At 35.1% G+C, this 25,256-nt stretch overlaps 1 pseudogene; it reads left to right on the top strand.

Annotated features, from left to right (window-relative positions):
• Positions 1–1,761: 1,761 nt before the first annotated feature.
• LOC109675291 (zinc finger protein 770-like) lies at positions 1,762–24,220 on the top strand (annotated as a pseudogene).
• The last annotated feature ends 1,036 nt before the right edge of the window (positions 24,221–25,256 follow it).

Raw genomic sequence — 25,256 nt, 5'->3', positions numbered from 1 at the left:
TGTTAGTATTGATAGGTATGTGGTGACTCCTGTCATTTAGTTGTCTTTGTTGTTTAAGGATTTGATTGTATGCAGCTGAATCAATGTTACTCTCTACTTTCTTGCCTTTTCTTCTCCTGTGGTGTGGTACTGCCTGCCCTTTCATGGTTTTATTTGTTTCATATTCTGTATCCAGAATACCTTGAAGAACCTTTTGTTGTGGTGTCTTGGTGGTGATGTATTGTTTTAGTTTCTGGTTATCATGGAAGACTTTTATTGCTCCATCTATTTTGAATGATAGTTTAACTGGGTAGAGTATCCTAAAGTTGAAGTTATTTTCATTCAGTGCCCAGAAGACCTCACTCCATGCTCTTCTTCCTTTTAAGGTTTCTGTTGAGATATCTGTTGCTTTTTGATGGGTTTACCTTTCTATGTTGTTTGTTTTTTCTCTCTTAAAGCCTTCAATATTCTTTCTCTAGTCTCTGTGCTTGTTGTTTTAATGATAATGTATTGTGGGGTAGTTCTATTTTTGTCAAGCCGGTTTGGTGTCCTGGAGGCTTCCTGTACCTGAATGGGCATATTTTTCTCTAGATTTGGGAAATTTTCTGTTATTATTTTGTTGAATATATTATGAATTCCTTTTGCTTGCACTCTTCTCCTTCTTCAATGCCCATAATTTTCAGGTTTGGTGTTTTGATGGAGTCAGTGTGTTCTTGCATATTCCATTCACAAGTCTTGATTTGTCTGACTAATAGTTTTCAGTTTTTTCTTTAATTTCCATTTCATCTTCAAGTTCTGAGATTCTGTCTTCTGATTCTTCTAGTCTGCTGGAGTGGCTTTCCATTTTGCTTTGTATTTCTGTTTCATTCTTTTTTCCTAGGTTTTCCATATCATGGGTCACTTCCTCTTTATTATTTGAAATTTTCATCCTTAATCATTTATCTCTCTGTTTTGGTGTTCTCTGTTTAATTTTGGTGTTTATTTAGGACTTCTATGAGTTCATTTATTTGTTTTTGTGTTTTCTCATATTCTTTATTTTTATTGTCTTAGAATTTCTTGAGTCTCCTGTACATTTTCGTTGACCATGTCTAGTAAAAGCTCTATGAAATTCTCATTGATTACTTGTAGGATTTCTTCTTTCAGAATGTTCTTGTGGGCTTTGTTGAATTCCTTGGTATAGTTTATCTTTGTTTTGTTGAAGTCTGGATCTGAGTATCCATTTTCTTAATTTCCCTCTGAATCCTGTACTAATTTATTTTGGAGGGGATAATGGTTTCCATCCCTTTTTTGTCTTCCCTTCTTTCCACTTGGTAATGTTTCTGTCCTTGGTCTATGTGTAATTTAGTATTAGCTAACTTACAATAGTAAAACTAACAAAACCACAAAAAAGGCAAACAAAGAAAAAAAAGGAGAACCAAAGAAATCAACATGGAGAAATGGTGGACAATCAAACACTGAACAAGACAAACACTTAAAGAAATAAAAAAAAAATTCCCAGTTCAGGAACAGTAGAATTTCAGTCTTAGTAGTTCTGGTGTTACTCCTTTAACATCCAGTCCTGTTTGTCTGCATCTCCTAAGCAGGTTTGGAGCCGGCATCTGGTGGTGCTGGAGCCCTCCTTTTTTCTCAGTGTAATGTGGTGTGGAGAAGCTTTTTATGGGCTTGGATTCAGGGTTTTGGAGTTTTGTCTCTTCTTCTTCTTCTTCTTCTTCTTCTTCTTCTTCTTCTTCTTCTTCTTCTTCTTCTTCTTCTTCTTCTTTCTTCTTCTTTTTATTTTTTGCCATGTGGCTCCAGCAAGAAAGTATTCTGTTCGGTCTGCTGAAGGTCTCCCAAGCACTTTTGGATCTGGTGGCCAGTGGGCTGGCAGGCAGTCAGCAGTGGCCTGCAGGTCAGTGGGTGGGCAGGCCAGTGGTTGGTGTTCCAGTGGGCTGGCAGGTGGGTGGCAGCCATGCGAGCCAGTGGCAGTGGCACATTGGTGGTGGCCTGCCTGTTCTTTCAGTGTATTGTGTTGTAGAGAAGCCTTTCACTGACTAGGGGTTTAGGGTGCTGAAGTTTCAGCTCTCCCTTGTGCTTTACCTCAGCCAAGTATGTCTCCACCATCTCAGAAAGGTCCCTGTTTCACAAAGCTCATGCAGTCTGCATTTGTGTCCCAGCTGCCATTTTGGATGCTCTCTCTCACCATTATTTTGATATCTAATGGAAATCTATACTTTTTATCTTTGTTCTCATGTCTTTAATGGGAATGTTCCACAGAGCATAACTCCAAGATTCTTTATTTCTTCATGTAAAATATATTCAAGGAGTGCAACAATTCATATAAGATTACTTTTCTCCTGAAATATCACCACATTCAATTCTAATGGACTCTAACTCCTTTTAGAGTTCTTTCTGAACAGTTACTGGAAATTTCTACCTGAGTATCCTACTGGATTGTTTAATGTAACACTCCATTAATGCAGTCAGTAATTCTAACCTCCTCACAGAAATAAATGCAGGCTATAGATAGTTTGTCTGTGTTTGAATCCTCCTTCACACTTCCTAACTCTTTCATTGGATGATAGTAGTGTTTCAGTGTACAAAAAAGAAATATGCTTAAAATAATCCCCTGTACATGGGACATAGTCAAACATCAGAGGTGAGTACATGTCTGAGTACAGAGTCTAAGTACAGTACAGTTCTTAGACCTTTGAAGAAGGTCTGTGCAGATTAATTCATTTTAAGTATTTAACACTCTAAGTTTCAGTGCATGTATTGCACTTAACCTACAAAATATCATATCATGGCCTCATCTACTTAAATGTGGTCAAAATAGACACATTAACCTACAATGAATCACCACAAAGTATTGGACTACTTTTCACTGCCAAGGAAAGTTTCAAAATTTTAAATCAAACTATAGCTTCCTCTAAATGTGTATTAGTTTTACACTGCTGTAAAGTCAAAAATTGTAAGTTCAACCACTGTAAATATGGATATATTTTATGTAAGCATGCTTTCTGATGCATGATCCACCATAACACTCATTCAAAATATCTTTTTTGCTTTTTAATTGTTGTTTTCCTCTATAATATATGAATTCTATGGTAGATGGACTTCATATACCTACATGAAACAGAACTAAGAAACCTCTTGCAATTGCTTTACGTAGAGTGGAGAGAGGATTGAGTGATTGAAACTATGGGGGCAATGTAAATAATATACAGTATAAGTCTAATTGAAATTGTCACTACAAATGCCCCCCATATAATGAATATAGCCTAATAAAAATTTATTAAATGAGAAAAATTCTAAACCATGCATCTTTGTATAAATGATATATTAATCTGTAATACACATTGCTTTGTCTTGTTTTTTACTTGGATCCTGGTGGTAACTATGCTACAGAGTACATAGTAGAGATTCATTTAATACTTTTGGAAATCTATTATTCCATACCCAAAGACCATGAGAATATCTCCACATTTCTCACATGATAATATAGAGTATACCATGACTTCCATTCCTTTCCATTTCTCCCATAAAAATTCAAGTAACTTTTTATGGTGTACCTAAACACCCTCCCAAATTATAATGACTCTTAAATGTTTTTCTAGCATTTCCCTATATATTCAATCCTCTTTAGTCATCTACATGCTGCTAGAAAAATCTCTAAACAAACAGCTCTCTATTTCTCCATAGCTCAAAAACTTTCAGGAAGAGTAATGTCAGAAAGATGGTGGCATAAAAGATCTCTGACTTCACTAACTCCATGGAGTTGAAATTAGCAACTACTCACAGGCAAGGATTCCTTACTGATTCCAAAATTTGGAAACAGGCTTGACTCACTTATCTGTATCACAGAACTATGGAAAGTCTGTATTGGAATTGTTAGAAAAATATCTCACTTTGAATGCATTGCCCTCCCTTCTCCAAAGTTAGCATGCTCTTCCCATAGAAAATCCCTCAGGATCTATGGTTTGTGGAGTAGAAATGAAGACCTGGAGGCAAACATTCATCTTCTCTATCAATTTAAGAAATTGCCTGTCATGTTACTCCAATATCACTGAATGGGGAACCTAAGGGAAAATAAATGTATGCCTAGACCAAGTGGGGTCAAGTGGAAAAATAGCAAGAGATGGAACCCAAGTTACCAATGCTTAGATCTTGGTGGTAGCTCTGTGTACTTGCCAGTAGATCTGCCTGATCACAAGTATCGGATAACAATATAGCTCACATGTAAAGAAAACCTATTCATACTACAAGAAGTGGTAACTACCACCCAATTTAAATTCCTAGTTTTCCAGCATGAGACCATACCTAAGCTCCACCCAAGAAGAGGGACACCCACCACTACACATTTCAACAAAGCCCATGGATAATTCTGTCACAGCCTAGAGTTTAAACAGTATTGAGTTTAGCCTCAAAGCCTACCCAAATGCCTTGCCTAGGGAAAAAACAAATCTCAATCACACATTCCTCCCAAACACAGCAGTTGATCCAGTTGGTGCTGAACAGTGACTCCAAATTTTCCCAAGGAGCCATCTTGAGAAGGTCCTATGTAAGCTGTTGCTTTGGGAAACAAGAATCTACCTTCTCTACTCCTCTTTGGACCATCATCTACCTTGTGACCCTGTACATTTCTAGAAGGACAATTCTGAAGCAAACTTATTAAAACATCTATGTATTGAGATTAAATTCAGTGACAGAAAGGACTGTAGCTCACTTTCCCTTTAAAACAGATGGCCAGCTAAAGAGAGCTGGAAGAATGAACAGGTGTGAAGAGCTGCGCACAAAAACTGACCTCAGAAACTCATATTCAGGTGATAAAAGAATAAGGCATGCTGCATCCTCTTCACCCAGTATGGTTTGTTTGCCTTACTCTCCAGCTAGGATTCATATTGGAGTCTGAGATCTAGGCCTATAGTGAAACTTGAGCAGTGCTCTTGGGTTAAGTGGTGCTAATCTATCTGGTGTAGTCTCCAGATGAGGGAACTTTGTTCCCATGCTACCTGTATGAGAGATCAGGGAAACAAAGCTGTTCCAACCAGGCAGGTCCCAAACCGACCAACTGACAAGCATAACAAACAACAAAAACATTAACAATAATAACAAAAACAAATAAAGGAAGGAAAGTGCAAATATCCCCCACCCAGACTGTTTTCTCTGAAGAGTGCATAGCCCAGCAAGATACAATAAGTTCACGATGGGGAAGGTAATGATTCCTTAACTTTGTCTGCACAACCACACCATGGGAGACAAATTTTCATCTGGTTTCTTTTTTACTTAAGACTTTTTTGAAAAAATTAAGACCTTTATTTTATTTTATTTCTTTTCTGATGAGTTGATTGGCTTGTATTCACACACACTATTTTATTTTATTTTTTCCCCTTTTTCTTTTATTATTCATATGTGCATACAAGGCTTGGTTCATTTCTCCCCCCTGCCCCCACCCCCTCCCTTACCACCCACTCCACCCCCTCCCTCTCCCCCTCCCCCTCAATACCCAGCAGAAACTATTTTGCCCTTATTTCTAATTTTGTTGTAGAGAGAGTATAAGCAATAATAGGAAGGAACAAGGGTTTTTGCTGGTTGAGATAAGGATAGCTATACAGGGCATTGACTCACATTGATTTCCTGTGTGTGGTTGTTACCTTCTAGGTTAATTCTTTTTGATCTAACCTTTTCTCTAGTACCTGTTCCCCTTTTCCTATTGGCCTCAGTTGCTTTTAAGGTATCTGCTTTAGTTACACACACTATTTTAGATGTATATTTTTTCCTTTCTATTGTCTCTTCTAATAATCTCTCTCCTCTGTTTCTCTCTCTCTTTCTTTCTCTTTCTCTCTCTTTCTCTCTCTCTCTCACACACACACACTCACATGCACAGCCCCCATGTGTCTTTTTATTTCACTATTTTTGTAACTATAGCCTTCACTTTCCACTTTTCTCCTGATTTCTACCTTTTCATTTTTTAATATTCTAACTTTTCTTTTGCTTTCCTTTTCCCTTTTACCTTCTTAATTGCATTTTTTTTCTTTATCTTTTAATATGTTTTTGACATATTATTTCTGTCATCACCATTCCTTTTATTGTTAGATTTGAGGATGTCATGATTAGTACTTGGATTTTATTTTATTTCTGTATCTGTCTCACCTCTTTGGTGATGTTATTGTTATTCATTTTCCCTTTTTACTCAGGACTGAGCAGTATATTTTTAGTACATTATGCAGATGCTCCGCCTCTGAGATACAGTTCCAGCTCAACTAAAAATCAGCACACTTTACTCTAAACACAAGCCATCTGCTGAAAATTAATGAAATATTTAACTCATATAACAGGAAAGATTAAAACCCTGACTCTGGAGGGAGGGGGGATAAAGGACAGTGATGGAGGGGGTAAAGTAAACTATGATATATTATAAGAATATCATAATGTACCTCCAGCACAATAATACAAAAATAAATAAAATTCAAATAAAAGTTGAACCTATAAAAAATGAAAAAAATTTAAAACTCACCCTGAAGACCAAGCTCCAAATAAGCATGACTATGTTGGCCTGATAACTGATAATACTTAATCACATTTGTAATAGCAGAGATAAACAGCAAAATGTCTATGGACACCATAGCTATAAGAGAGCACAATATAGGTCATTTATACCCCTTCAAGTTAATGGCATCCTCCATATAATTCACTCTCCACAATGTCTATATGATGTACCAAAAGTATTCCACTCTTGTGAGACCTCGACAGAAAGCAAAACCATTAGGCTCCAGCAACATATGCACACTATCCAAATACACTAGTCCCCATCAATGAAGTAATGAAAAAACTGTTGTTGAAAATATATTCAATATTTAACAACAATCTGATATCCCAGGACACATTATCAACAAAAGTCTGTTCCTTTAAAGGGCTATCATATAAAACTGGAAGACATATTCAACCTAACAGATGTACAAATCCCAACATAAAAATAGAAAAGACATGGAAGTCAAGGGAACATAAATCTTCAAGAAGTTCATAATTCTACAATTAATTCCAAAGACTTTAAAATAGAGGAAATCCTGGATAAAGAATTTAAAAGAATAATAATTAATGCATCAAATAAGTTCAAGAAAGTACAGAAAAGCAACTGAACAAGTTAAGAGACAATGTAGGATAAGAAACAGCAAGTTCAACTAAGAGATAGAGATTTTGAGAAAAAGAAACAGAAATCTTGGAAATGAAAAGCTCAAGTCCAATAAACTTGGGGAAAAGTCTCATTAACAGACTAGACCAATCATAAGAGAGAGTTTCTGGCTTCAAGACAAGACTGATGAACTAAAGCACTCAGAATGTAATAAAGAAAAATGTAAGAAATTATGAACAGAACAACCAAGACCTCTTAGACATGATCAAAAACCAGAACTTACATATTTTGATATATCAGGAGTGCAGGTACAGACTAAACACATTGAGAACCCATTCAGTGAAATAATAGCAGAAAATTTCTCAAACTTTTAGAAAGATTTAGATATCTAAGTACAGGAGATATTTAGAATCACAATAGACATGAACAAGAAATATACCTCCAATGCCATGTTAACTTAAAATTCCAAGTGCAGAATAAGGAAAGAATGTTGAAATCGGTGTAAGAGAAGCACCAACTACCTTATAAAGTAAAACACATCACTATGCCAGATTTCTCAATAGAAAATTTAAAGGCCTAGAATCATGGAAAGATGTATTCTAAGCCCTGAAGGGCAATAATTAAATACCTTAATTATTGTATCCAGGAAAATAATTCTTCCAAAACAAAGAAAAAATGAACACTTTCCTAGACATGCAAAAACTAAGGATATCCATGACTACTAAAGCAACATAAGATACCTAAAGCAATACTATGCAGAGAGAAAGAACACAAATAAAACCATAATAATCCATGAAAGAAGAAATCCCATTAGAAGAGTAGATAGGAAAACAAGTATTAGGAAAGAATTGACATTGGAAGCACAAAAAAAGATAAGAATTAACACATAGCACTCCACTATAACCCTGATCAAAACAATGGTCTAAATTCTCCAATAAAAAGATTGAGACTTACTGATTGGACTGAAAAACAAAATCCAACTTGTGAGAATGAAGCACCAACTCACTTATAAAAGCAAAAAACAAGTATCACTGGCAAATACATACATAGACTGAAAATAAAAGAATAATTTTAAAGTTGATATTTTCCAGAAGAGAAAAAAAGTTGCTATATGTTGGGAAAGAGGAAATATTTCAAGCAATATACTGATTCTTAAAATGTGTTCAATTAATTGTGTGCACTCAATTTTATGAAAAAAAAAACACAAAGGTACAGATAGGCCACAGCATAATAACAATGGGTGAAATCAAAATCATGCTGTCACCAATAGATAGAATCTCCAGACAAAGTCACAAAAAGCTTCAGGTTTAAACGACACTATAACATATATGTAACTTCCCATAAACCTCTCTGCAAGATGAACTGATCAAAGGCTGCTAATCCTTGCTTTGATAGGCTGGAAGTCATTCAACGCCTGGAAACCCCACCCAAGACAAAAGGTAGATGCAAAGGAGAATGAAATAACTCCACCCCTAAGCCCACCACCCAGTAAAATATGTATTCTTGTACACAGCTGCCTGCAAGTCTCATAGGCCAGTCAGAGGCCACCAAGCCTTGCTTAAGTTGAGTAGAAGCCATCCAATTTCTGGGACTCTTGCTCAGGGAAAAGAGTTGGCATGGGAATGAGCTAATCACCTTCTTCCCAACACCTGTCAGCTGGGCCTATCATATACACGGTGACAAAAACTATCTGCCCACCATGTCAAACTGGTGGGCCAGGTGGAAAAGGAAAGCCCTTTGCAGTGAAGCCATAGCTGCCACTGGATTATTGTGCAGGCCAAGGCACAAACTGCAATAGGGGGCACACTTGGTAGAGTGCTCCCTAACCCATAGCTGTGCTCAGAGTCCCCTAATGCCCTACACAGATGCTTCATATGCCTGCAACTGCATCCCTACAATAACTCCTGCTGTGAGACACAGATGTTCTATACCACTAGAGAAACTTAGTCCCTGGGGTTTGCTGCTACTCCCAGGACCTGCCCCAACACACTCCAGCCACTGCCCATGGTCTAGATCCCAACCAACCATGGAACATCACACACAGGCTGCACCCATAGGGGAATCCTGGGCAATCCCAGACCCAGAGAATATATATGAATAAAAATAAAAGAACCACGGACTTAATGCTGAGGGTCAGTTATTTGAAAACACTTGCCACACTGACAGAACTCAGCTGACATAAACTGCCCTAATCAACAAGAAAGAAATACTGATTTTCATATTTTTCTATATTCTTTTTATAAATTTTTCTACTGGTAGAGTATCCTAACTCCTTTTTTTGTTATCCCTAATTTTTCTATCCTTTTGTAACCTCTGCTGTAATGTCTTTCTCCACAGTAATTAAATTATGTACTTATACACTATTACTTCACATAACCTCACCCCACATATTTCATTCCCTTCCTCCCCATCCTCCTTCTTTGATTTTCCTTCCCTCTCCACCTTATTTGTACTGTTTTTTAAATACTAAATTTTAAATCCTTACCATTCCATAAAAGAACCACATCCCTTTCATATATAACATTGTTGGGTATAGATGATATCTCCATTTTTTTTACTTTATGTAAATAGCAGGTTTGGTTTTGAATTGGTGAATATTTTATGGCTAAACTATACCTAGTACAGTGGTGAAGAACAGCAGCAACCCTTCCACTACTCAGTCTTTCCTGAACAGAGTATAATTAACTGATTGAAGTAAAACCTTCAACCAATGACTTGACTCAGATGAACAAATTTTAACCTAGAAATATATGAAATATAAAAAATAATATACTTCCAAAAACAACATTCCCATAATAAGGAGTTTGATGAATAGTGAAATGGATGAAATCTCAAATATTGAACTCAAAAGATTCATGATAAAAATGGTCAATAAAATTCTAGAGAAAATATATAAACTCCTCAACAAGTAAAAAAAAAATACAAATAAACAGTTACACGTATTCAAAGAAAACGCAAACAAAAACTGAATTTAAAAAAGAAGACAATGCAAGACATGAAAAGGGAATTCAATAAAGACATATAAATTCTAAAAAACTTGAGTTGAAATTCTGGAAATAAACGACTCAGTTAAAATCCTTTCCAGTATACTGGATTAAATGGAAAACAAGATGTCAGTTCTCAAACACAAGGTAGATATATTAGAAAAATCAGATTGACATAAAGAAAAAAAATGAAGTGTGAATGGGAAAAGCAAGAATTCTGAACACCATTAAGAAAACCAAACCTACAAATCATGGGCATAGAATATGGAAAAGACATGAAAACCAAAAGCATAGAACATATATTAAATAACATAATAGCCGAAAACTTCCCAAGTCTTGAGAAATGATAGTCATCCAGCAAATAATGTGATTGATGAATTAATAAGAAGTCTCCAACAAAGAAAAAACCAAGACTGGACAAATCCAGTACAGAAATTTAACAGACCTTTAAAGAACTAACCCCCAGTACACCTCTAACTATTGCATAAAATAGAAAGGGAATGATTTTACCAAATTTATTCTGTTAGGATAGTATTATGTTGATACGAAAACTGGATATAGACACAACCAATAAAAAAACTGCATTCCAATACCATTGGTGAGCATAGATGCAAAAATGAACAACAAAATAATTTCTAAGACTATCAAACAATTGTTAAAAATATCATACACTATAATTAAATTGGTTTCATTACATGAATGCAAGAATATGTCAACATATACAAAGGACGAACTAAAATTCAACACATAAATTAAATCAGGGAAAAGTTCACATAATCATCTAAATAGATGTGGAAAAAGCAGATGACAGAATTCAACATCCCTTTATGATAAAAAAAAAATTCCTGGAAAAAATAGTAGTACTATCACACTTTGACATAATAAAGACTATACAAGACAAAGCCACAGAAAACATCATATTGAATGTGAAAAATTGAAAGTGTTTCTTCTAAAATCAGGAACAAGACAAAAACGCTCTCTCTTGATATAGAGCAGAAAATAAGACAATAGAAAAAAATAAAAAGGACACAAATAGGGAAGAAAGAAGTCAAAATTTCCTTATTTGCAGATGACATTATCTTATATTTAGAAGAAACTGAATACTATACAAAAATGAAGTTTAAACAGTAAATTCAGAGTATAAATACTCAATATACAGAAATCTTACACAACCATAATGAACTCACTGAGAAAAAAATCCAGAAAATAATTACATTCACAATAGCCTCAAGAAGAATGAAATATTGAGGAGAGGGAGGTAAAAGCCCTTACACTAAAAGCCTTAAAATATTGAAGAAATAAGTTAAAGAAAACACTAAAAGATGGTAATACCTGTCATGTTCATGGATAGGCAGAATTAACATTCTGAAGATGCCATCTTGCAGAAAGTTATATGCATATTCTATGTAATCTCCATCAAATTTCTACTAAAACATATAATGAATTCATATGTAACCACAGAGAATCCCAAATAGCCAAGGCAATCCTAAGCAAAGAGAGCAATATTGAAGATATTATAATATCCAATTTCAAATTATATGGCAAAGCAATAGCAAACAAAAGAGCATTGTCACAAAACAGGCAATGTATCCCAATGGAATAGAGGACCCAGAGAATACTCAGAGACTACACACACACACACACACACACACACACACACACACACACACACACACACACACACACAGATCTACAGCTACAGTCTTCTCAAAGTTCCCAAAAACATACACTGGAGAAAATACAGACTCTTCAATAAATAGTGTTAGGAAAATGGGATTGAAACTGGATCCCTCCTTGCACCCTGCAGAAAAATCAATTCAAACTGCATTGAAGCTCTTAAAGAAGGACTGATAACCAGAATATATAAGGAACTTAAAAAACTAAATTCTCCCAAAACTAATGAGCTAATAAAGAAATGGGCAAGTGAACTAAACAGAACTTTCTCAAAAGAAGAAATTCAACTAGTCAAAAAACACATGAAAAAATGCTCACCATCTCTAGCAATAAAGGAAATGCAAATTAAAACCACACTAAGATTCCACCTCACCCCTGTTAGAATAGCCATCATCAGCAACACCACTAACAACAGGTGTTGGTGAGGATGTGGGGAAAAGGAACCCTCTTACACTGCTGGTGGGAATGTAAACTAGTACAACCACTCTGGAAAAAAATTTGGAGGCTACTTAAAAAGCTAAACATTGATCTACCATAGATCCAGCAATACCACTCTTGGGGATATACCCAAAAGACTGTGACACAGGTTACTCCAGAGGCACCTGCACACCCATGTTTATTGCAGTGCTATTCACAATAGCCAAGTTATGGAAAGAGCCAAGATGCCCTACTACTGTCAAATGGATTAAGAAAATGTGGTATTTACACACAATGGAATTTTATGCAGTCATGAAGAAGACCTGATACTTTGAATTTACTAGAAGAAAATACAGGATATTTAGGAATTGGCAAAAACTTTCCAAAGAAGATGCCAATAACCTAGGAAATTATAGTATGAATTGACCAGTCGGATGACATTAAACTTAAAGACTTCTGCACAGCAAATGAAACAATACTAAAGTGAAGAAACTGCTAGAAGGATGGGGGAAAAAAGTCTTTGCACCTGTACATATGACTGGGAATTAATATCCAAATATATGAATAACTCAAAAAACAAAACACAAAAATGTGACTAATCATATCAATAAGTGAGAAAAGGAAGGGAAAAGACATATTTCAAAAGAAGGAATACGAATTCCAATAAATACATAAAATATTTAGCAAACTGGGAAATGGAAACAAAAACTCCATTAAGCTTCCACCCCAACCCAGTCAGAATTGCAATCATTGATAAAACAAACTACAATAAATGCTGGAGAACTGACAGAGTGACTCAAGAGGTAGAGCACCTGCCTAGCAAATATGAAGCCCTGAGTTCAAACCCCAGTCCAATAAAAACATTTTAAATAAATGCTGATAAGGATGCAGAAGAAAGGAAAATCATATGTACTCTTGATGGGATGTAAATCAGTACAGCCACTGTGGAAATCACTATGAAGGTTCTTTAAGAAAACCAACAATAGAACTACCCTGAGGAATGGAGCAAGATGGCGGAGAAGTAGAAGTTATCACCATCAGACTCTGTGAATGGGAAGAGTCTGGGTAAAAGGACAGACTATGAAGATGAAAATGAGAAAGATGACAGCAATGATGATAATGGAATATAAATGTAAATGGGGGATTATCCAAGGGTGGGTTAGCAAGAGCAGGAAAGGAAAAGATACTAAGGCATAGAGAATAAAAACATGTTTCATATGAAGACAGCAAGATGAAATCCACCACCGTTTAATAGAGGGGTAGCAGGGAGAGTGAAATGGCAATACAATGGATGGGGTGAACTTGTCCAGCATATACTATACACATGTATGGAACTATCATAATGCACTCCCCTAATATTATTAATGTATGTTAATTCAAAAGTTAAGTACAAATTTTTTTAAATTTCCAAAGTAAACAAAAAATGAACTAGCCTATCATCCAACTATACTACTAGTAGGTTTATGCCCAAAAGAGTTAAAGCAAGTCTCCTATAGACACAGCTGCATACCCCTGCTTATTGTGATGCTATACACAGTAGCCAAGTGATCCATTTAGGCTAGGTACCCATGAACAAATAAATGTATTAGATTGTGGTATACAAAATCAAAGAGTATTATTCAGCCAAATGGAACTATGAAATCACGTTCTTTGCAGGAAAATAGATAGAATTAGAGGTCATCATGTAAAGTAAAATATGCCATACATAGAGAGACAAGAACCACTCTTTTCTTTCGCATCAGGTGTCTAGAACAATAAATGGCATGGAGGAAGTGAGGAGATTGCTAAAGAAGAGAGAACAGAGGAAGAAGGCATGAGCACAAGAGGATTTAAGAGAAGGATAAATATGATCAAAGTGCATAATATGAATGTCTGAAAGTGTCATGAGGAAAAATGATTTTGTACAATTAATGTAGACTAATATAAGCATAAAAAAATTATACCCAGAGAGGTAGAATGCAATGATTAAAGTGAAAACTGTAGAAGAATGCTTCAAAGGCAGGATTGATCAAACTAAAAAATAATCAGGGAACTTGAAGACAGCATTTGAAATTATCCAATCAGAGGAACAAAAAGAAAGCATGAAATTAGAAACTTATTATAAACATGGGACATAATATAGAGTACTATATTTTGAACAATAGGATTTCCAAATGATAAAGAAAGAGAAAACAGGACAGAAAGCAAATTTAAAGAAATGATTGCTGAAAACTTCCCTATTGTGTAAACAGATGGTAACATACAGGTAAACTGCATTAAACACAGTGCCTAAGGTGAATGAAACTACTAGCAGAAAACTTTGAGAAAGAAATCTACACAGCATTGGGAAACTGGGGGTAAATTGACTCAATAAGTGAAGGCAACATAGTGAAAGTAAATAAATGGTAATATATGAAAATCAAAGATCTGCTGCTAATGAAGTACAGTGAGAGACAATCTATAGATCCTGAGAAAAAGTTTAAAGTCATACATCTAATAAAAGTTAATACTCAAACTATATAAGTAAATCAAGCAAATCTCGAAGAAAGAATATATACTCCTATAACAAAATGAGCAATGGAACTTAATATTTTCAAAAGAAAACATGAAAGAAGATAACATATGAATAAAAAAACACTCAACATCACTAAGATGGAATAGTATTTATCATGGTAAAAGAAATCCTGTTGTTTGCAACAACATGGATGGAATTGAGAATAATATATATGTAAACAAACATACACACTTCAGAACACTTTATGTTCAAACAGTGATTCAATGAAAATAAATGGTGCTGGAGCCACTCACTGAACATCCACATTCAAAAAGTGGTTTTAGACATCTACTTTATGACATGAAGCATATATTAAAGGGTTAGCTCAAATATAATAAAATTCCTGGAAAAAAACGTTTGGGTAAACTTTTGATACTTAGTTAATTTGAAACCTAAAACTTTAGTTAATTTGATAAAAGAGGAAAAATGTTTTAAATAAATAAATAAGAATTGTTTACAATTTAAAATATTTCAGGCTTGAAAAATTACAAGAATGGGACAATAGTGCTCAGAATGGGAGAAATATTTGAAAATCATATGCCTCATTAATGATCTAGGATCCAGAAAACACAATGGTGTTGAGCACACATTTTTTAAACAATATTTAATTTTTAAAAATTTATTAACATATAGTATTTGCACAGGGCAATACATTGTGATATTTACATATGTGCTTATAATAATCTTAGATTTTTCTGCCTCCATGGTTCTCCTTTTCCCCCTCCCCCACTTCTTAGAACAATTTCAGCAGATTTCGCTCTTCTATTTTTATATATGAATACAAAATACAGCCACCATATTCACCCTCATTCACTCTTTCCTTATGGTCTCCCATCTCCCACTGGTACCTAGCCCAAGAAAAGACCTATTTTACCCTCTTGCCCTTCATTTTTTTTAAGTGTATATTGGTAGTCCAAGGGGGTTTTGCTGTGATTCCTCGTGGTTCCTCGGACCTGTATATATCATGCATTTATCAAATTAACGTCCCCATTACTTACATACTCTCTATCACCATGCTCCCCTGATATTCAACAGTTTACAGCACAGTGCATCATACTATATTTATATATAATAAGCTTGTTTTAATAGTTTTCATTCTCTAACCTTTTCTTTTCCTCTCCTGTCTCCTGTATTCCCCTCAGAAAGACTCACTAATGCAACTTTATTTTCTTTCTCACTATATATATACTTATATTTATATTCATATTTATATTTATATGACCACTGTATATACATTTAACTTATAGGTCTAGCTTCCATATATGAGGGAAAATGTAACCTTTCACTCTTTTTTTGTGGTACTGCTGCTTGAACTCAGGGCCTACACCTTGAGCCATTCCACCAGCCCTCTTCATGTTAGGTATTTTTGAGATAGGGTCTTATGAACTATTTGCCCAGGCTGGCTTTGAACTGTGATCCTCCTGATCTCTGCCTCCTGAGTAGCAAGGATTACAAGCATGAGCCACCTGCACCTGGTTGACCTTTGACTTTTTTGAGCTTGGCTTACTTCATTTAACATGAAGTTCTGGAGTTCTATCTATTTACATGCACATAGCATAATTTAATTGCTCTTTATGACACAATAAAACTCCACTGTGTATTATACCACATTTTCTTAACCCATTTACCAGTCATAAGGCATCTGGGCTGCTTCCAAAGCTTGGCTATTATAAATAGTGCTGCCAAAAACATGGGTGTGCAAGTGGCTCTATCGTATGCTGGACCATGTTCTTTTGGATATATACCCAGCAGTGGTACCACTGGAGCATGTGGTAGTTCTATTTTTAGTTTTTTGAGGGACCTTCATATAGCTTTCCATAGTGGTTGCAGTAATTTACATTCTTACCAACAGTGTAGAAGTGTTCCTTTTCCCCCACATTCTCGCCAGCATTTGTTGTTGTTTGAGTTATGATGATGGTCATTCTGAATGAGGTCACAATGTCATTTTGGTTTGCATTTCCTTTATGGGCAAAGGTGTTGGGCATGTCTTCCTATGTTTATTGGCCATTTGTACTTCTTCTTTTGATAGTTGTCTGTTCAGTTCATTTTCCCATTTATTTGTTGAGTTATGGATTCTTAGTTTTTTGAGCTCCCTATGTATTCTTGTTATTGTCAGAAGTATAACTGGCAAAGATTTCTCCCATTCTGAAAGCTGTCTCAAGTCTTGTGACTGTTTCTTTTGCTGTGCAGAAGTTTTTTAGTTTTATGGAGTCCCATTTTTGAACTAGGGATTTGATTGGCTATTTCTCTACAATGGTCCAAAACTATCAATAATTACATGACCTGATGCCCAATATCACTGGAAGCCAGTGGAGGGCAAATCATAACCACAATTAAATATTTTCTTACACATATTAAGGTAGTTATAATCAGACCAAACAATATCAAAGTCTGATGAAGATATAAAGAGATTATTACATTGGTGGTGTATCAAATGATGCAGACACTTTGAAAATCATTCTAACAGAATCTCAAAAGTTTAACATAGAACCACTTACTATATGACCCAGCAATCCTCCCCCTACTGAATACAAAAATCTATATTTGTACAAAAACTTGTATGGGATGTTCATAGCACCAACATTGATAGTAATCAGAAGCTAGAAGAATCCCACTGTCTGTATACTGATAAAGCCACAAAGAAAATGCAGTGTATCCATGCAAGAGAACATCATTCAGAAACAAAAAAGAATGAATATACTTACAAATACAGTATGTGTAAAACACGAATACATTATAAAATGCAGCCAAAACACGTTATTACATTTGTATGAAATTCACAAAAACTGATACAAAAACCTAGATTGTCAGTGTGATTGGTTTGAGAAGTGCCTAAGAGATCACTGAAGCAAACCTCTAAGTGTGTTTGTGAGGGAATTTACAAGAAAGTTTAAAGAGAAAGACCTGCTCTGAAGTGGGCAGCACCATCACCTTCAGCTTCAACAGGAACCTGGATAGAATGAAGAATTAGCAGGCAGCCTGCTGGCACAGTCATTTTATCTGCCCATTCCTGAGAGTTAGGTCAGGTGTTAAACATTCCCTCTCCACCATGATGGACCTAAACCTCTGAATCCATGAGTCAGGATAAGTTTTTCCTCCCTTCTGTTGTTTATCTCAAACATTTTTGTCAAAGCCACAAGAAAAGTACATAATACACATATCTAAATCTACAGACCCAGAATGAACATTAGTAGTTTTCAAGGGCTGGTGTGAGTGGATAGAAGGGTGATGACTAAATGCTATGTGTTTTCTTCATGGGTGATGAAAAATCTCTAAAAATGAAACTGGTGAGTTTTGCATAGCTCTGTGAGTAAACTAAAAACCATTGAATTATACATTTTAAATGTGTGAAATGTGTGATAAATAAATTATATCTAAGTTAAATAAATACAAGAAAAACTGTAAGAGTTAAATGAAGAAAACAATGAGAAAATACAGAAAATTGGAGGACTTTTGTAAGTGACTTACGAGTTAAACACAATATACCAAAATGTATGAAATATTGATAAACATTGTGCTTAGCTGACAACTTACTAAATCTGAATGTCTATATTGGAAAAGAAGTGAAAGAGAGATCTATATAGGGAAGGAGGTAAGTCTCAAGTCAACAAGTGTGGAACTGCCATATTATAAAAGCACAAATTTAATTTAAACCCCAAACCTGTAAATAATGAATTATAAATATAATGATAGAAAATAATAAATACAAAAAAGGACAATGTATAATTTCATCAAATGTTATGTTTTTTATGTCAATAAGTTTTGATCCTCCAACCATACTGATCTAGCAAGAAAGTCAAAATTACATATACCAAATATAAGAGAGAACATTGCTATAGTTCCTACAGGCATTAAATGAATGTTAGTGATTAGAAATAATTTATAATGATATAGTTTGAGAACCTATGATTAATAAAGTATGCTTATGAACTGCTTATATAAATTAAAATAAGCATAGCTCACTTTAATAGATTATTGCAATGTACTTCTAGACAAGAAATTCAGTTTTCATTTAAATCTGTCCCATTAAAGAAACCCCAAGCCTAGAGAAGTATGCTCCAATTCTACAAAAATTTTGAAACCTAATATCAAGGATCACATTGCAACTCACTGAATAAAATAACATTTCCTCATACCAAAATCATGTGCAATAGCTATAAGAAAATAGGACTAAAAATACACTTTAGAAATGATTCATTTTTTGAGATTTTAGCAAATTTAATCTAACTGTATAAAAAATAACACATTAGGACAAGAAAGATTTACTTGTGGGAATAAAAGATTATTTAATAGACATAGAAAATTATTTGACAAAATTCAATCTTGCTTAACATTTTCAAACTAAAAATAGAAGGAAATATCTTCAGTCTGATAAAGAATGCATTTTTTTAAATACAATAGCTAACAACACTAAAGATGAAGAGTGTGTCCTTTACCTTGCAATGAGAAAGGAAGAAAAGGATTTCCATTCCCACCAGGTAGGATGGTTCATGCCTATAATCCCAGCCTTGCAACAGTAGAATTGGGGAATCTCAGTTTAAGGTCAAGTAGGGGAAAAAAGTTAAGGATTCCCTATCTCAAAAAAAAAAAAAAAAGTTGGGCATAGTGCACATAGCTATAATCCCACTGACACAGGTGTTAGAAGTAGAGGGATAGTGGTCTGAGACCCTATCTGAAAGCAAAAATAAATAAATATAAATAAATAGGTAAAACAAAAGAATGGTAAAAAAGGCCCAGGGTGTTACTTGAGGGGTAGAGAACTTAGAAAACAAGTACAAGACAGTAAGTTCAAGCCCCAGTAATGCCCCAAAATATCCCATTCTCACTAGTATTACATGACTAAAAGAGACAGATACTACAAAATGACAAGAAAAAATATATGAATGATGCATTGCAAAGGGAAAAGTAAGAAATAAAATAACTATTTTAATAAGTGACCTGATTGGAACATAAAATTAAAACAGTAAACACTATCTGTTTCATGTTACAAGTGAATCTAGATTGTCACTGATATAAGATTTGTACAGTCCATTTTTGTTTCTCACACAGACTGCCACAGACTGGGTAATTTATCACAAACAGAAATTTAGTAGTTCATATTCTGGAGACTGGAAAGAGGGATATCAAGATTTCAGCACCTTGTGAGGGTCTTCTTGGAGCAGCATCACATCCATCAGGGATCACATGGCAGAATATCAAGGAGAGTCTGAGATTCTGAGAAAGTTAGTACACCTACTACACAAATGTGCAGAAGTTCCTGAACAATCTAAAATTAGATCTACTATACAATCCATTGATTCACTTAAGTGTATACATCTAATGTAGAGAAGATTTTTAAATGGGAGCATATGAAAGAATTATTCATGTACTTCAAGGAATAGTTTTCCATAATTTATAAAATGGCACTGAACATACAGTATTTGTGGGATATTTCACATAGTTCCAGGAAGACACTTTACTGTTAAATGATTGTTCTGTGAATCTCTTGTGCCATCCTCTTCCAGTGAACTAAAGAATTTTGATAGCATACTCTGATATTTTGAATGGACAGAAATATTTACAAAGCAAGAAATTATGTTATTGCCTTAGAAATTCTTAGTGAAATTCCAATTCACCTTCTAGACTGGTTTCCTTTGTCTGCAATTAGTTGTAAGCATTTAACATCAGCAAGTGTGAAGAGTCACATATAACTGGAAACTGTCAATCACTTCCATTCATGTTACATTATTAAATTCTCCAAAAAGTTCTTTCCTGAGCAACTATCACCTTCATTTGTAGGAGTGGTGCATTTGGTTCTGGTTAATTATCACTATCATAGTTTGGAAACCTGATGATCAGACACAAAGATGTTCTTCAGTAGACTCTGCCTTACCCTGAACTTAGGCAAGCATCATGATCACCCAGAATCACAGAGAGCTCAGGGCCACCAAGAGTCTCTGGCTTAGTAGGTCCTGAGAGGAGTCCAAAAGTTTCAATTTCTAACTGATTCCCAGATTATGCCAATGATACTGATCTGGGTACTACATTGTGAGAAGCCTGACTTTGACCCATCAGAGAAGGCAGTGTTGCCACTATTGTCCTCTGTTCTACACCCTGTGGTGGATTGGGCCCTGATGGTGTTCAGATGATTTTTGACTATCACTGTGAAGGTCACATGGCACTCCTAACATCTTGAACCTCCACATAACCCACTAGGTTGGCTTTAATCAAAAGGATGGACCATAGCAAAGGTTGATAAGGCTGTGGAGACACTGGAACCCTCACACATTGACAGTGGGATCTAAAATGGTACAGCCATTTTAGAAAATAGTGTGGCAGTTTGTCCAAAAGATCAAAATAGAGTTACTATGTAAACCAGAAATTCTACCTCTAAATATATACCCAAGACAATTGAAAATAAATGTCTATACAAAAAACATATACTGACATTGTAATCAATGTTAATATCTTTCTCTTATTATGCCTTATTTATTATGTTTATGACATAATAAAAAGTGCCTGATACTTAATAGTGCAAAAAATGTGTATTTTGTGTATGTATGTATGTGTTACATAAACAATGAATGAATGGAGCAATAACAGATTCCGCTTTGTGGACTCAGAAATTACTTCATACTGAGCCCTGCCTCTCTGGAACTGGATACAGAAAATATCTACCCAAATGTGCTTGCACATTGTAAAAGTGTTCGGTTGTACAAAAGATGTTGGGATATCAGGTGGTAGCCTTCAAACAGTGTGTGTTTGTCAGTGTGTGTGTCTGTGTATGTGTATGTGTGTGTGTGTGTGTGTGTAGACAGGCAGTATAAAGTAGATAATGGGACTGAAAACATGGGGAAAAGCATAAGGAATTGTGGAAATGGCAAAGAAAGGAAGAAGACCCACTCCAGAAATATTAGAAATAAATTAATACAAGTCTCAACTATCCTTCATATTGTAGAAAAATCCATATTTAATAATTCTATCATGCATATATATTTCAGACTATCATGTTGTATATGGTAAAATCATACAATGTTTTCATTGATTTAGTAATTTTTTAAATTACATTTAAAAATACAAGCAATAAACGATGTCCAGGAAAACAGAAATAAAATATGAAAACTGTCAAAAAAGATTTAATCAAATGCATGAATATTTGTGCCCTGTCAGTACATGAACAGAAACACATATATAGCCAAAACATTCTTCTGCTGACAGTTTTTCTCAGGTCAAGTTTAATATCTTTGTTGGTTAAGCTATAGATTAAGGGATCATCATGGTTACCACCATGGTAGAAAAGATGGAATAGATTTTCCCTCATTTATAGATCCAGAAGAAGTAGATTTAAAATACATAAATGAGGCACTCTACACATCACCACCCACCCTGTGGATGTGCGCTTGCAGACACCTGTGGAGTGTAAGAACAGCAAGGAACCCATCAGAGTGTGTCACTGAAGAGTGATGGTTGAGAACAGTTGAAACGTGCGGCTGATTGAGCAATATGCAGTAGCCAACAGATTACCCCAAAACAGGCCGTACATTTGCAATATTTGCTTCAAGCACTTTGAAACACCATCAATGTTAGCTAGGCATTATCTCATTTATATTGGCTAAAAGCCATTTGAATGTGACATGTGACATAAATCCTTTAGACAGCTAGTTCATCTAGAAAGGCATCAATTAACTCATAATCTGCCTTTTAAATGTAGTATTTGTCAATGTTACTTCAAAAATTTGAAGATGTTTGTGAATCACCAACAACTTTACAATGATACCTATCAGAATGATTCAAGCAGGTCAGAAGATTCCTGGAGGCTAAGCAAGAAAACCCAGTGCATGGAACATATAATACTTTCACCACAGAGAAGAGATGGGCCTTACTCCCACATTCTAGCTTTGATCCCATGGACAACACTGCAAAGAGAAGGAAGAACATTCATGCATATGCAATCTGTGGCAAAATATGTCCAATCACAATCAAAACTTGATACACACACACTGGCCAGAGGCCTTTGAAACACTGAAACATGTCCTGTGCAATAAATCTTTCTGATAGTCAACTCATAAAATTCCATCAGCCCACACGTACAGAAGAAAGACCTTTTCAATGTTGTTTTTGTCAAAAAATATTTAAATTCAAAGCAAACTTCTAAAGCATAAAAAGTTCCACATGAGGAGTAAGACTTTTGAGACTCTTTCATTAAGCTGATGAATCCAGAATCATGCCTCCTGCCTAATAAATTAAATGCAAAGCAAGAAGGTTTCGAACATGGGATATGAGTGAATCTGAGGGGAGTAGTAGACCTCTCATTCATTCTATTTACATCATCCTTTTTTAGTGTTCAGAGTGTGAAGAATGTTTTGAATCAGAGCAGATTCTCAATGAATACAAGTGTTTTCATGCCAGAGGTGGCAAAATTCCAAGCCAGATAAAAAGAAGCTACAACTATAAAGCCATTGTTTAAAAAAAAATCTTGGCTAAGTTTAAACATGCTGGGAGTAAAAAAGTACATAACTTTTGATCAAAGAAAAAAGCATCTAAAAACAGGTTCTTGAAAAATTGTGATGGTGTTTCTGGTGACAGAACTCTGAACAAACTCAGAGAACATTCATGGGTTCTCTTGGCAAACATGAAACATATAAGATAGTTGACAGTAAAAGAAAAAGGAGACTCATCCTGCCATTTTTTTGGCAAAAGCAATTCCAGAGACAAAACTTGGGAAAAGCTTGAAAGGGCTCTTTACAACAGAAAGCATATTACCAGTGGATGTCTCTATGAATAACAAAAACTTGCCAATCTATGCTTCATCAGGTGAGGAATTCTTTAATGGCTGTGACAATGACTGTGACTTCCTTCAGGTTCCAAGTGAAAACCTAGCTATAAATAAGATTTGAACCTGTGATAGATGTGAGAAAGTGTTTCCTTTGATATCCAAACTATTAAGACATTATTTAATTCACACTGAACAGAGGCCTTTTGGTTGTAATATTTGTGGAAATCTTTTAGACAGTCTGCTCACTTAAAAAGACATCAAGTAAAAAGAGTCCCTATAGAAGATTTTTTTCCCAGGAATTTAAAAATTTGAACCAACTTTTCACTCATCCAAGTGATGATAGCTATACTGTTTCCCAACAATGCCAGGCTGTTGGTTTTCAAAAATATGAGGTTTCAGAGTCAGATCAAATATCAGAGATGGAAGTTAAGGCAGAATCAGAGGATTTCATTCTTGGTATCTACAATAGGAATAGGCAGCCCTATCTTTTTAATGTACTTTTGGAACCTGAGCAGAATCATTGTTATAGTTATGCAGGGTGTCCTGAGAGAAATGATGGCCTCCTTTACCAATGCAATGTGTGTTGTAAAAGTTTCCAATCCCTATGTAAGCTGGAAAGACACTATCTAATTCATGCAGGGCAGAAACCACTTGAATACTCAGTTTGAGGCAAAACATTCAAACAGGTGCTGCATTGGAAGAGACATCAGCTTACTCATGTTAAAAACCGATCACAAGTGAAAATAGTTGTCTCTGACTCAGTTATGTAACTGGACCACTGACGTTTGTGATCTCTACTTGTATCATTTAGAACACAATTGAATGGATTCCTAGGCACATACTTGTCCTGCATAATAGGGAGTAAGATACATAGAAAGCACAGTGTTTAAGCAACAGTCAAATCAATTTTTAGAGGTAAGGGCATAAATCCATGGTGCTGTACAATTTAGCATCATCCATAGAGTTATTCCTTGAGACATGCCCTCTCATTTACATCCTCATTTTTAAATTAGAGCTGTGGCAAATACCCACTGCATTTGTTTCACATTATTGTCACCTAAGGTTTGAATGTTGTTAAAAATTTTTTTCTTATAAGCTGAAAAATTACAGAGCTAGTAAGTGTGAAAATGGGTAGAAAAAACATATTCACTCATCTCTTCAAAACTGCTCTTGGGACTCTGGTAATCTTACCTCTCTTCCCTTAGATAATGATTATTTAATTTGGTCCAGGCTGCTGTCTGTCATCTTCCCCAAAAGAACTTAGAAGTAGAAGAGAGGTTAGATTGTACCCATGTATGTGCTTACTTACCAGGACTATTGTCCAAGTGCCATTATCATTTTCATAGTGTATGTACAATTTTAACTTTTCAGAGCAATAATTACAACTCCTCTATTTGCTTGTTAGTAGTAAAAACAGTAGTCATAAGTAAGAGTCACCTAGAGAACTGAATTTCCATAAAGACTTTTAACTTTAGTACAACTTTGTTTACTGCCTCTTTAGTTGAATGGTCCTATGACAACTAAGCCTATGACAACTACTGACCTTGCTCAAATGCCATGACTATATCTAGTTTCCATTGTCCCCTATGTTTTTGCAAGACACTAATAGTAAAGAGTGTTACTTTGATCCTTAGTACATTCATATCCCCTATATGAATTGGATGCTTATAGGACTAAGGTACCATTTTTTTCCTAAACAGAATTGCATGATTTGGAAAATAGTTCATCCTAACTGAAGCTTATCTCATAATCACAAATTCTTCTTTATATTTGCCATAGTTTATAAAATCTTTAAGAATGACTTTA

Source organism: Castor canadensis, chromosome 2 (assembly GCF_047511655.1).
Source record: "Castor canadensis chromosome 2, mCasCan1.hap1v2, whole genome shotgun sequence".
Lineage (NCBI taxonomy): Eukaryota > Metazoa > Chordata > Mammalia > Rodentia > Castoridae > Castor > Castor canadensis.
The sequence above is the reverse complement of the archived record's forward strand: the minus strand, read 5'-3'. Positions and strand labels throughout refer to the sequence as shown.